The sequence below is a fragment of the Zingiber officinale genome, chromosome 6B, assembly GCF_018446385.1.
Source record: "Zingiber officinale cultivar Zhangliang chromosome 6B, Zo_v1.1, whole genome shotgun sequence".
NCBI lineage: Eukaryota > Viridiplantae > Streptophyta > Magnoliopsida > Zingiberales > Zingiberaceae > Zingiber > Zingiber officinale.
In genome coordinates this window covers 42,092,615-42,107,475 of record NC_055996.1, presented here as the reverse complement: position 1 = coordinate 42,107,475, position 14,861 = coordinate 42,092,615, and the positions used below count along the sequence as shown (strand labels likewise).

The window sequence follows — 14,861 nt, the reverse complement described above, 5'->3', positions numbered from 1 at the left end:
TCTTCTTTGTCTCTTTATTCAGAATGCATAGTCTATCTTAAACTGTGCTAAACTATCTATTGTCCTTCAAGGATTGGTGAGTCGGTACCCACATCCCAAGGACTTCATGAAGTACGCGGAGAGCTTCATGTACAACTTTATTTATCACCCGTATAGATGATTGGACATGAGGGCTTTGCGCATATTAACAGTAAGTCAAGTGTTTAATCAATACATTTTCTAATTATTTGACCAATACCCTTTACAATGTTAACTTGGAGTTAGACTTGTGTTTTTCTTTTTATTTTTTTTTTTCTTTTTCAGAATCTATTTGTGATGGTAAGGTCTTTTGAGTGCTTCCTTCAGTTTGAAGACTTGATGTTGGTACTTCTGTGTCAAGGGAGACTTAAGTGTTTTTTTATAATATTTTTTTATAATTTTTCTGACCCACAATTCACCTTTGGTGTTGTTTTCATTCTTAAGCTTCCAACATGGTTCATCCTTTCAAATACACTGAGAATAGAACATCAGAACAAACGTATACATGCAGTAGAAAAATCAAACCTTCCATGAACACAAACAATATAGCCATGCTTTCAACTAAATCACAATTCAAGGATCAAGAGAAGGCTAAGAAGCTGTAGAGCATTGTTGCCACAGTGATTTTGGCCGGCCATAACTTGGAGCCCAAGCTTGGTGTGGCCGGCCATATAAAATAAAGGGGATTTTGTTTTTCAAATCTTTTCTTATGTGGAAGTCATGGTTTTAAAAGAGAGTTTAAAATTTAAATCTTTTCCTTTTTTTTTGAAGGTAAATGTATTATACTACTAAAATTAGAATCATACAAAGTACATCACTTGATGTCTACAAAGCGCTAGACATGGATCTGGACTTTGTGAAACATCCTCTCAACACAAGGTACAATGCCCTCAAAACGTGATCGGTTGCGTGCCTCCCATATAAGATAAATCATCGAAGATACAGCAAGATACCGGGCCTTGACTTGTCGGCCTTTACCTTCATAATGCCGTTGAAACACATCAAGTAATTTGGTCATGCTAGTGATATCAAATTTGATGTCCATCCATCTCACAACCCTATCAAGAAGAGACTTTGCAACTGCACATTCAAAGAAAATGTGACCATTGGACTCTTCATGGTGTTGACATAATGCACACATCTTGTTTGTCACGTATGACAAAGTGTCTGCTGTCCTTAACTTTCCATGGGCAAGCAACCAAGCTGTGAATCGATGTTTGGGCATTAAATTTGGCTTCCAAATCACTGAAAACTAGGGAACTTTGGGCATTTTCGGCCTGAAGAAGTCATAGGCCAAAGCTGTCCCGTTTTCCCCTTCCACAAACCATTCTGTGAGCTTCATCTTTGCTGCTCCAATTGAGGTGGTGCGCTGTAGAAGAACATCTCTAATCTGAAGTAAACATTTGATGAGGGGAGAATCTGAACGCTTACCCCTCCAATGCCAAAAATCCACATAACGGAGATAGTGATGATGAATCCATTTGACCCAAAGAGAGTCCCTCCCGCTTTGTATGTTCCATAAAGTTCTACATAAGAGAGTCATATTCCATGCTTGCAAGTCACGAAGTCCATAACCTCCTTCCTCTTTTGGTAGACATATAGTTGACCAAAAGATAGGAGGGTGCTTTGTAGACCATACAAAAGATCGAGAAATCCCATAGATCTTATCTATCACTCCACTAGGAATAGGAAGAATGGATAACCAAAAACATTCAACACCTTGGAACACCGATCTTACTAATTCTATCCGGCCGGCATGTGATAGGGTGTGCTTCGGCCAAGAGATTACCTTCTTCGTGAGTGCCTCAAGAAGAGACCCTTAATTTGCAATGCGCAACTTCGCCGTGGCTCCCTAAACCCTAAACCCTAAACCCTAAACCCTAAATCTATCCTTTTATAGCTTTCTATAAAGAATTAAGAGAAAAAAGTTTGATATCTTTCCTTATTTGTAGTTAAAAGGAAGATTTTAATTTTTGATAATACTTTCTTTTTTTGTAACCATGTCATGATTTAAAAGAGAGTTTTAAAAATTATAAATCTTTTCTTTTATAGCTTTCTACAAAAGATTAAAAGAAAGATTTGATGTCTTTCCTTATTGTAAATTTAAAAGGAAGATTTTAATTTTGGAGAAAACTTTTCTTTTTATAATCATCCACATGTTTTAATAGAGAGATTTTAATTTATAAAAGTTTCCTTTTATAACCAACCATGAAGGGAATTTTAAAAGAGAAATTTTACTTTTAAAATTTCCGGAAACAAATAAGGAAGTTTTAATTTTGTGTTTAAAACTTTCCTTATTTGTGGTGCTAGAGGTGGCCGGCCATGATAAAGGATTAAAGGAAATTTTAATTAAATTTTCCTTTCATTGGCAAAGAGAATAAGGAAGTTTTTATTAAAACTTTCCTTATTTGCCAAGACCAAGGAATATAAAAGAGGGTAGAGGTGCCTCACCTCACAACAACACATCCTCTATTCCTCTCCTCTCTTCTTTAGTGTGGCCCCAACCCTATACTCCTCCTTTTCTCTTCTTTAGTGTGGCCCCAACCCTATACTCCTCCTTTTCTCTTCTTTTTTAGTGGCCGGTGCATCCCTCTCTTGGAGTTCTTGTGGTGGCCGGTTCTTGCTAGGAGAAGAAGGAGAGAAAGGAGGCTTTGTTCTAGCATCCCTTGGAGCTTGAAGGTTGGTGGCCGAAACTTGCAAGAAGGAAGGTGTCTTGGTGGTTCTCATCTCGGTAGATCGTTTTGCCCACACAACGTCCGAGATAAGAAGAGGAATACGATAGAAGATCAAGAGGTTGTTGCTTACAAATAAGGGTATAACTAGTAATTCTTTTCTGCATCATACTAGTTTTCTTTGTATGGATTTTGAAATACCAAACACAAGAGGCTAGTGATTCTAGGTTGTATGCATTTACTTAGGTGAGAAAACAATCACAAAAAATTATGTATGTGCTTGATATATTTTCTTCCATGATAAGATTTAAAACCATATGATGTATTTATTTGCAAATTGTGGTTGTCAATCATAGAATTGATGGATAAAGCACTCGATGTGTATACCAAATATGAATGCTTCATCAATAATAACTTTAAGAACCCAGTCTCTCTTAACTCTATGCTAATAAATTTGGCCATTATGTTGAATCCATGCCCTTGACTAATGCCTATGGGTACAAGATTATCAAATCATTGTGTGTACTCACTTCAACTCATGACATCAACCTTGTAAATCTATCATGTATGTTGCCTCTTTTGTCCTTTTATTTTCTTCCACTTTGTAGCCTTTGCTTTATTATATTTTTTTGTTGATATTTTAACAATGTGAAGACTTTAGAGAATATTTTGATTTTGAGTTCTAAAAATTATTCTAAGTTGCTCGAGATTGAAATAGAAGGTCGGTTGATTTTGTTTTTTTCCCTCTAATTTATTTAAAATGCTATAATTTGTATGTTTCCACGAATTGTTAATCCTGATTTCTTTTTTGAAGTTTTGAAGGTTGGACTACAATATATGTGTTCATTTCTGAATGATTTGAGAATGGTGCTCGTGTTTCTTGAAACTAAAGAAGGTACAATTTGTTCTTTCTAATTAGAAGTTGTTATGGATAAGCTTCTTCTTTCTTCTTTTGGTTCTTTTAAGGTTTGAAGGTTGGATTTTGGTGTCCATTCTCTCCCTTTTGGATGTTTTAAGAATGTTTCTCCCTTTTCTTTTAGAGCTAAGGTATGCCTGTTTATCCCTCACTTGAAGATGTTGTCGATATATTTGTATGCTCTCTCCACTGCCACCACACCCAAAGAAATTGTTTCTTTATCTTCTATCTAGTTAACTTTATCCTTGGTTGATAATTCCTTCTTGAATGATCCCATTCTCCATTTCATCATTCTTTTAAGGTTGAAAGGTGGATATTGATTTCCATCTTTCTCTATATGATGTGAGAAACCTCTTCGTGTTTCTTGAATTCTAAATGTTATGATTTATATATCTCTCTTTACACATTTCTTGCCCTATGAATTCTCCACTCCTCCATGTGTTTAGTCTCTATGAAGCCTTGATTTTACTTAACCATAAAAATAACATGACTAGGACAAGTCCAGTTTGTTCACATGAATTGATCAATATTCATAACATGATAGAATTGTTAATTGTCTTTTCAATGAAAATAGTGATATAAATTGTTTCTTATTTGCTATTGACTGAATTAGGTGAACCTCCAAAGCTGTATCACACATATTTTTTTATTCATCTTTGATTTACACATTAAGCTATTTCAGTAATGCTATCATAATTGTCATTTTGACTTTGTATTTGTTTGTGCATATCCGTCATAACTGCCTTTTTCAAACTTTTTTTGGAGTTTCAACAACATAAATGCTCTATTCTATCTTATTTGGTTCTTAATTTCTTTGATTTGATAATAGCCCAGTGAAATGAATGTAGAGGAAATTGAAGAAAGATTGGAATCATGTGTAAAGCTGGAAACAATCTCTCAAATAAATCGTGTTTTGAAGGAACAACTAGAACGTAATGAATCTCTCTTTCTTGTCATTATTATGTTTAGTTGTCTAGTCATAGCTATATGACGTGCTTTCATGATGTGTAGCATGTTTTATTATCTTATAACTCCATATATCAATTTTAAAGTAGTACAACCTACAAGATTTTCATTACTTATCATGATTCATAACATGTTGTCCAATCGATCATTATAACACTGACGCCGGTGAGAATAACACTGACCAAGTTATGTCTTTTGCAGCTATTGGCTTTTTTGAAGAGAAAATTGTGAATTTCGGGATCTAGTAATTTATGTTGAGTTTTTTTTTATTCAGTTTTGATGTGTTATACCCAGATGGAATGAGAAAAACGTACTTGGTAACATGCGAAAGTAGAAATTACAAAGATAGTTATTGATTTCTACACTTACCTAATAAGGGATTTTAACATTTTTGTTTATGGGACGAGTTCAAAAAAAAAACATTGATGTCATTTACTTAAATAGTTTCCACTGAAAAAATTTCCAAAGCAATGCTTGTTGTGCCTTTTGGGTATGGAACAACCATTTATATTTTCTTAATATAAACCTTCTATCTTCTGTTCGCAGATTACTTTTCATTCTTATCAGGCACCCTACAAAAGATCTATACCCTTGTACAAAATGTTGGTTTTAGAATAACTAGGATGAAACCCTAATGCATACATATCTACATGAAATAAGTTTTTGTTGGTTTTTTGAATTTAGAAACATGGAAGAAAAGACTTAAAGATTTTGCTTCTATCTTCCATCTACTTCTCTATTACTCATGCAATGCATCTAAAAGATGCTGCATATACTGCTATCAGACATGTCTACCATGAGTTCTCCAATTTCCTCAACTTCAGTGACGTATATATGGTACACACTTTATTTTAGTTAAGCTTTAGTGAGCTATGCAAGACACAATATATCTCCATGTTTACAAGTTCTCTTTTGGCTTAATTCTTTTGTTGATTCTATTCATTGAGGATTAGATCTTCAAGTCAATCTTCTTTTCTTGCCTCTTATTAATCTACCTTAATAAATAAGATAGTGGAGTCTGTTAGGGTCGAAATGTAGCTAGAGGGGGGGTGAATAGCTCGTCGCGCTCGTCGTTGCTTGCTTCTTGGTGATGATATACAGTGGAATGTACAAGAAACAAAAATACAACGCTAACACAAGGATTTACTTGGTATCCACCTCAAGAAAAGGTGACTAATCCAAGGATCCACACGTGACACACTCTCCAATAATGAAATCACTCCTTTACGGTAACTACCAAAGGCGGAGAAGTCTTACAACACTCTAAGTACAAGAAGAAAGAAAGGGAAGCAAATACAATTGAAATCTGACAAGATTTACACTGGAAACCCTAACCCTAGCTTCTTCTTCTTCTTGTAGATCGCCTCTTGACTTGGACGTGCACCAGCACTTGCCTCCAAGAACCTTCAAGAACTGGCGGTGAGAGCTCGGAGAAGTTGCTGTGTTGATAGGAGAAGAATCGGGCGAAGAAGTTGCTGAAGAAGACGCTCGCAACGGCTTTATCCAGCGCTAACGGTCGGATCCCAATCGATTGAATGACTCCTAATCGATTGGGGAGGCTTTGGATCGATCGGTTGATCGATCCAGAGCGCCTCTATGCTCTCTGGAAATTGCCTGAATCGATTGCCCGATCGATTCAAGGCTTCTCACGATTTTCCAGCGCTCCAATCGATCGCTTGATCGATTGGAGGCTCCCAATCGATCGGGTGATCGATGGGAGGGCTTCTGTGCAACGGCGTCACTCCCCCAATCGATCCACTGATCGATTGGGAGGAGTTTTTGTCGCGGGACTCACCCAATCGATTGGGTATGATTCAATCGATTGGTTGATCGATTGATCCAACTTGATTTGCCCTAATCAAGTCTCAAGCCCCTAAAACCCAATATCCGGTTAACCATGACCTATTGGGATATCATGCCTAGCATCCGGTCACTCTCGACTTGCTAGGACTTCCTCACCAAGTGTCCGATCAATCCCTTTGACCCACTTGGACTTTTCACCTCGTGCCAAGTATCCGGTCAATCCTTTGACCTACTTGGACTTCTCACCTCGTGCCAAGTATCCGGTCAATCCTTTGACCTGCTTGGACTTCTCAATACCAGGTGTCCGGTCAACCTTAATCCACTTGGATTTCCACGTCGCGCTCGTCGTTGCTTGCTTCTTGGTGATGATATACAGCGGAATGTACAAGAAACTAAAATACAACGCTAACACAAGGATTTACTTGGTATCCATCTCAAGAAGAGGTGACTAATCCAAGGATCCACACGTGACACACTCTCCAATAATGAAATCACTCATTTACGGTAATTATCAAAGGCGGAGAAACCTTACAACACTCTAAGTACAAGAAGAAAGAAAGGGAAGCAAATACAATTGAAATCTGACAAGATTTACACTGGAAACACTAACCCTAGCTTCTTCTTCTTCTTGTAGATCGCCTCTTGACTTGGATGTGCACTAGCACTTGCCTCCAAGAACCTTCAAGAACTGGCGGTGAGAGCTCGGAGAAGGGGGAGGCTTTGATCGATCGGTCGATCGATCCAGAGCGCCTCTATGCTCTCTGGAAAGTGCTTGAATCGATTGCCCGATCGATTCAAGGCTTCTCACGATTTTCCAGCGCTCTCGCCGATCGATGAGGCTCCAATCGATCGCTTGATCGATTGGAGGCTCCCAATCGATCGGGTGATCGATTGGGAGGGCTTCTGTGCAACGGCGTCACTCCCCCAATCGATCCACTGATCGATTGGGAGGAGTTTTTGTCGCGGGACTCACCCAATCGATTGGGTATGATTCAATCGATTGGTTGATCGATTGATCCAACTTGATTTGCCCTAATCAAGTCTCAAGCCCCTAAAACCCAATATCCGGCATGACCTATTGGGATATCATGCCTAGCATCCGGTCACTCTCGACTTGCTAGGACTTCCTCACCAAGTGTCCGATCAATCCCTTTGACCCACTTGGACTTTTCACCTCGTGCCAAGTATCCGGTCAATCCTTTGACCTACTTGGACTTCTCACCTCGTGCCAAGTATCCGGTCAATCCTTTGACCTGCTTGGACTTCTCAATACCAGGTGTCCGGTCAACCTTAATCCACTTGGATTTCCACGTACCTGACTTCGCTCACCAGGACCTTCACTCACTTGGATTTTCATACTGCTTAGCTTTACTCACTAGGTCTTTCACTTGGCTTCACTCACCAAGTGTCCGGTTAACCTTAATTCACTTGGATTTCCACGTGTCTGACTTCGCTCACCAGGACCTTCACCTAGCTTCACTCACTTGGATTTTCATCCTGCTTAGCTTCACTCACTAGGTCTTTCACTTGGCTTCACTCACCCGGATTTCTCAACTGTCTGACTTCACTCTCCAGAACTTCTCCTCTGCCTAGCTTCACTCACCAGGACTTTCCTTCTGCTTAGTTTCACTCACTAGGTCTTTCACCTGGCTTTGCTCACCAGGATTTCCCAACTGTCTTGCTTCACTCACTAGGACTTCTCCTCTGCCTAGCTTCACACACAGGACTTTCTTCTGCCTTGCTTCACTCACTAGGTCTTTCATAACTGTCTGGCTTCACTCACCAGGACTTCCCAGTCAAGTATCCAGTCAGTCTTGACCTACTTGACTCTTCTTCACATCTAACTGGTCAACCTTGACTAGAGGAGAATTGTACCAACAATCTCCCCAAATGAACGATTGCACCTGCAATCTCCATGTATTGTCAGTCTCTATGTATTGTCAAATTTCGAAACCCAAACATCAAAACTCAAACTTGAGCCTTCTCAAGCTTAGTCAATTAGGTCAACCTTGACCTAGGAATATTGCACCAACAGAGTCCAGACCATCTAGCAATTTTCTCACTTAATTCATTCATTTCTCAGCTTTCGTGTCAGCTTAATGCATTTTGATGATCTCATTTATAAATTCCTTGAGACACCAAATTTTCTCGTTGAATTTTATTTTTTGAATCTTCATGAAGCCATAAGCGACCAAGATTGACCAAATATAACAGATGTTATTTCTACTTTTCCAATTTTGTTATCATTACTATGTCTTATTATTTATTATATCCATACAATGATTTATTGTTCTCTCTTCCAAACTGAATGTTTTTATTTCTTCTTTATATTTATTATCTAATCTCTACGTACAAGTTTCAAGGATCTTTGAGTATTGAACTTTCCAATAACAAGCATCCAAACATGTACATTGTTCATCGAAAAATTGCATTTATTCTTGGGCAGTGGGCTTTTGAGGTTGTAAAATTTTTTCATTTCATTTTGTGCTTCCTATTAATGGTTTGCGGACATTGATCATCTTATTGAGGCACAAGGTATGTGTTTAAATTGTGTTTCTTCATTTTGTATTTTCTTAGGCGTATTTTTCAATTGCTTTTACTTTTTAGTGGTTGTAAGATTTGAGATTAATGTTTCTTCCATGACTACTTTCAGATCTTTTAGAACCAAATATAATGTGATAAATTGTAGTGTAGCCAAATCATGTCATGTATAGATAGATATTAGTTTTATCTTGGTGGGCATAAAACAACATGTTTTTTGGTTATAGAATTTTTTTTGTATGACTTGGATGTACTAGTTACTGCTTTAAAAATTCTGTAGCTTAAGAAATATCCTTGTTTCAGTGTTTTTTTTTTGTGCTTTTCTTTCAAGAAAGTGTTGTATCTGTGTATTTTTTTTTTGCTGATTTATGCTCCATTTTATTTTTGTGTGTTATCAATTGTCAAATTTATTCTTCAGGCTTTAGCTTTGCAATGTTCATGATATTTTGTATCTTGCAAAAGATTTGCTTAGAGTAATTTTGTAAACATTTGAGATGAAGGTATGTTCCATGTATTTTATGTTAGAGTATCACTTTTGCCATACTAGTTGCTCTATCATCCATCATTTTCAATTAAAATAATTCTGAAGCATATAAACATGTTTAATCATAATGTCTATATATTTTAAAAAATAATTGTACACATGACATCGTGTGATAGGTGATATTTACTTGTTTCTCCCTATTTTTCAAAGAGGTTGCTGACATAAGCTCCGTTGGTATTAACAAAAAAAAAGGAGCTCCGTTACAATCTAATAATAACTATTAGTACATGGTCACCTAAAAAAAAGAATTATTCTATTTAATATAGCAAGATAAAAAGTACATATTGCTTTTGATGATCAAAATGAGCCAAGGCTTTGGACAGTATGCCAATTTACTCTAATCCTAATCTAGTAGAAGCTTACATGTTCATCTAATCTCTTATGTTGGTTAGTGCATTAATTTTAAATACTAAGTTGAAGAGACTTAACATGAGACCATATCATATGGTACTCCATTCACCTACTTTGTCTGATTGTTTGAAGTTACATTTTTATGTAGAGTCGGCATTTTAGAAGTCTAGTTACCATGTGACGCGTATGGAAATGTTGTGCTTTGTAGTAGAGATTGCAGTGTTCAGAGGAGACACCAAAAGGCAAGCTCCTATTCACTTTTCATCTTACTTTTAATTTGATAAATTCTCAGAACCATTTTCTTATGGTCTGGAGTTTGGGAGTATATTTACTAGTGCCCTCTCTATTTTCAACATAGAAGTAGTTTCTGAATATTATATTTACTAGTGCCCTCTCTATTTTGAACATAGAAGTAGTTTCTGAATATTCTCCCTTTCTAGGCTTGTCTTTGGCCTCTCATTTTCCAATCATAACTTAGATTCAAAGGAAAAAAGCTCAATCCATCTTCAAGACAAATTTTTAATTGAAATTTATAAGCATTTTAACAGATTCATGGCCAACAAATTTATCACAATAACTATTCTAGCATGAGAGTATCCTCTTTCATAACTTTATTTTCAAACTAAAAAAAAAACTTCAGGTTGTCATTCTTCTTCCCGAATAAACTTTTTATTTTTTGAATCTAAAATGACTGAATGACTTTATTGACAACTCAATAAATTGTTATCAGATTATTGAGGAAAATGTGTAGGTTATGTTGGTGCCGCTACAGTTGAGTATCTTTATAGTATGGAAACTGGTGAATACTACTTTCTAGAGCTCAATCCTAGATTATAGGTTTGTTGATATACACACTGTAAACTGCAGATGGTTTATTCAAAATTTTCTATAGATTTTTTTTGGTAGGTTGAACATCTAACTAAGTGGATTGCTAATCTAAACTTGCCTATGGCTTAAGTTGCTGTAGGGATGGGAATACCTCTTTGGCAAATTCCAAGTGAAAATTTTATAACCCATATGGTTAACAAACTATCCATTTATTTATGATGTTTACTATTCTTATCTCATAATCTTTGCTTGAATTGAGAAATCAAACAGTTTTATGGAATGAATAATATAGAAGGTTATGATGCATGGAAGAAAACATCTATTCTAGCAACTCCTTTAGACTTTGATAAGGTTGAGTCTGTTTGGCCTAGAGGACACTGTGTAACTGTTCATGTCACTAGTGAGATCCAGATGATGGGTTCAAGCCTAAGAGTGGAAAAGTGCAGGTGATACTTTTGAGAAATATATTATCGTGTCGTGTTGTACATTCATAAAGATTTGATTAAATATTTGATTTCTCTTATCTTGATATATGCAGGAATTGAGTTTTAAAAGCAAACCTAACACAAGGGCGTAGTTCTCTGTTAAGGTTTGCTTTCTGAGAAATCTTAAGAGTTTTTTTACATTTAATCTATAAATATTATGTTTGTCATCTGTTTACGGGGAAATACTAACAATCAATCACTATTGCTTCAAACTCAAAGAGTTGACAAATCTTTATTCAATATTTTAGTCCGACCAAGATAGAATTTTTTTTTGTTACTACATATTACTATTTTAGTCTATGAGATCCACATGTTACTGATGAAGTTTTTTTTAAAATTTTTTTATCAATATAATTTTTACTTCTATTTGTTAGTCTATGTTTTTTGGTTTCTTCATCTAGACAATATGGATTGACTATTGGATTGCTGATTTATAGTGAATTTGGAACATATCTTTGTGACTTGTATAGTGCTTACTATATATAAATGAAAAACCTTCTATTATCTAAATATAGAAGTGCTAAGTCCTTTAAGTAACATCCATTTTGCATGATTTGCAGTCTGGAGGTGGCATTCATGAGTTCTCTAATTCGCAATTTGGTATGGATCATCTGAAATTGACCAAGTGCATCCTAATTAAAGTTTTTAATTTTATGGTTGACCGTAAATGGTTGACATATATGTTTTGGTTTTTGGCAAACTTCTCAACTTATTTCATGCCATGTTTTTGCATTTGGAGAATATAGAGCTTTCACAATAGCTAATATGGTGCTTGGGCTGAAAGGGATACAAATTCGTGAGAAATCCACACAAATGTCGACTACACAATTGATCTCCTCAATGTAAGATATTTCGAAATGACATTTCTCTACTTCTATACACGTGTTCATCCTCTGCAATTGTAGGCTTCATATATAGAGACAATAAGATCCACACAGGTTGGCTAGATAGTAGAATTGTTATGAGGGTCCGTGCTGAGAGACCACCTTGGTACCTTTTAGTTGTCGAAGTCCTACTTTATGTATGTTTCATTAAGTCACTTTTTCTCTACTATATAACTCAAATTTTCCAAATTCAGCATTTCTCTTGTCTGTAATCCTTAGCAGTGCATCCATTGCCTTGGAGCATGTAGGTTATCTTGAAAAAGGGAAAATCATATCCCACTTAGTATGTGTTTTCCTTATCCTATAACTAATTGCAGGACCTAGATGCTTTCTAATCTTCAAATGTTGGAATTTAGTAGTTAGACATTATTTTTATGTCTCTCTTAAAGATGAATGATTCAGAGATTGAAGCTGAAATTCATACTTTGAGAGATGGTGGTGTCCTAATGCAGGAAAGAGATTTCTTTTTATGTTACTACATCTATCCAAGCCAACCTTATGCTTTCATTTAACTCAATGAACAACATTGTTATTTTTACTGATTGCTCATACTTTGTTGTTATTGAACATTTTGATGAGAAGTATTATTTAGATCCTTGAGAAATACAAATTTTTGGTTTCACATGCATCTCTATATCTCCTGGGCAAACATATCTTAAAATATTTGTACGACTAAGCAATCAATTATAAAATAGTTTAATTTGTTTACAATCATATCTTAAAATGCATTTTCTCCCATGATACTGGTACCCAAATGTGAATGTTATAAGCTCATCAACAGAGAGTTGCCCATATGTGGTAAAAATAAGGAAACTTATCTGCTCTAGGATTTTATGTGATCTTATATGATGTATGTGAAAGGGAACTCAATAAGATATTAAAACATAATTAGCATGAGTTAAACTTCATAAAAGGAACAAAGCATGATGTATGCTGTGAAATTTCACAGGTTGTTATTTTGATTGCCTCTAATTGAGGGATTGCTAAGTTTATTTTTATCCACAATTATGAAGACAAAGTAATCAACTGTAGTAATCTTAACAGAATTTAGTGTGTATGATTTTTACAATATCTGTACTATTTTCTATAATTTTTGTAAAAAGGAATAAGTAAAACATAGCTAGTAATTGTTTCTGAATTATTTCAAAAAAGAAAAAGTTGTATAGGAGAGGCTTGTGGAGTCTCTGGTGAGTCTTGTGAAGTCTTATGAGTATTGTGCGATCTCTTTTCAAATAGTATCTATCTGTCAAGGAATTGTTCAGTGATAAAATTCGGTTAATTAGATATCAGATGATAAAACTCCATTCGGTTAAAAATTACCAAGTAGCAAATATTTCATTAACAAGATCTAATTATAAGTTATTATATGGTAAAATGAACAAACAGTTACCATTTGGTATAATATTCTCAAATTAACTTATTTACATTTGTGGTTCATGACATCAAAATTTTTGCCGTGTAACCCTTATGTTAACTTTTCGATGAAATTGTTCAATTCTTTTTTTGTACAGGTTGACGTCATAGAACAACTCCGGCTTCAACATAAGAAGGATCTTCTCCGGGTGGTAGACAGGTTTGAATCACATTATTGCTTTTGAAGTACTATAAAAATTTTAATATTTGCAATGATGACGTGCAATATTTGCTACTTGAAGGGTATGAAAAATAAGAACAAATATTCATAGAAGCATAGGTTTATCCCAACCTTAATCCCTACCATGATCTGCTAATTCGTTTCTCTGCTCTTAATCATACAAGTTACTCCAAGGTCTGCTTATTCTTAAGTAATATATAAGTTGCTCTATTTGAGAGGACATTCTTATTTATTGTGCTTGACATAATTAATTGCTCCAGTTGGCACTGAAAAGCTAGCCAACTTCATGAGCAAACTAAACTTAGTGAGTTACAGACAACATCGCGAGAAATTTATCTGAACTGGCAATGTTTACTGAAGAAGGAGAACCCCTTAGGAGGAAGATGGCTATTGATGAGAGCATAGAAGATCTTGTCTGTGCTCCATTAGCTATGGAGGATGCACTTATAGCTCTCTGTGATCATTCTAATCCTACCCTTCAAAGAAGGATTGTCAACACATATATATGTAGAGTATACCAGGTTAAACTTCATAAGCGTGAATGACAGACAACACTTGGTCATTTTTTTGACTGGTGACTTCTTTTGCAGCACTATATCATCAAGGACAGTATCCGGATGCAATGGCACCATTCTGGTCTGATGGCATCATGGAAATTTTACCAAGAACATATAGAGAAGAGATGGGGGGGGGGGGGATGGTTATCATTAAATCTCTTTAGCTTCTGACATCATCTACTTGCATTGCCGGATGAGTACTTGCATCATGGAAATCTCTTTACCAAGAACAACCAGATGAGTACTTTACTGGACAGATACAATATGATCAAATTTTCCGGGTTCCTCCCTTTTCCCCTCGACTCGTTGCGTGAAGAGGAGCTACAGCGACGGTGAGCTGTGATGGGCACCGGGGGCAAGGTACCAATCCCGCTTCCTGCTCCCTGTTTTTTTTTCCCGATGCCAGGAATCTTGCTTCGTGTTGTGGGATTTGGGCATTTTTGTTCGATGCCCTAGTGTTGTGATTGCCTGCTTATTGTAGTGATTCTCATAATTGCACGTTTATGTCCCATTTCGTTTTGTTTTTGTTTCCTTTTCTTGGTTTGTACGGGGTACTAGAGACATTTGTGCAAACATTCACTTTGTTTTTTATCGCTTCTTTACCTTTTAAATTCATGTTATTTTCTGCTAGTTAATGTAACTTTTGTTTTATTGCTTCTTTTCCTTTGAAATTCATGTTATTTTCTGCGAGTTAATGTAACT

The 14,861-nt window shown here is 35.9% G+C and overlaps 1 long non-coding RNA gene across 3 annotated transcripts in view; it reads left to right on the top strand.

Annotated features, from left to right (window-relative positions):
* The window catches only part of LOC121992377, a 29,807-nt gene that overhangs the window by 14,185 nt on the left and 761 nt on the right, over positions 1–14,861 (top strand). For all 3 annotated transcript variants that reach the window (XR_006114873.1, XR_006114871.1, XR_006114872.1), the window contains 9 exons: positions 72–190; positions 3,505–3,585; positions 4,436–4,538; positions 9,960–11,085; positions 11,178–11,228; positions 11,685–11,724; positions 11,871–11,966; positions 13,520–13,581; positions 14,193–14,519. This is a non-coding gene — a long non-coding RNA (uncharacterized LOC121992377). The remainder of the gene's footprint in view (positions 1–71; positions 191–3,504; positions 3,586–4,435; positions 4,539–9,959; positions 11,086–11,177; positions 11,229–11,684; positions 11,725–11,870; positions 11,967–13,519; positions 13,582–14,192; positions 14,520–14,861) is intronic.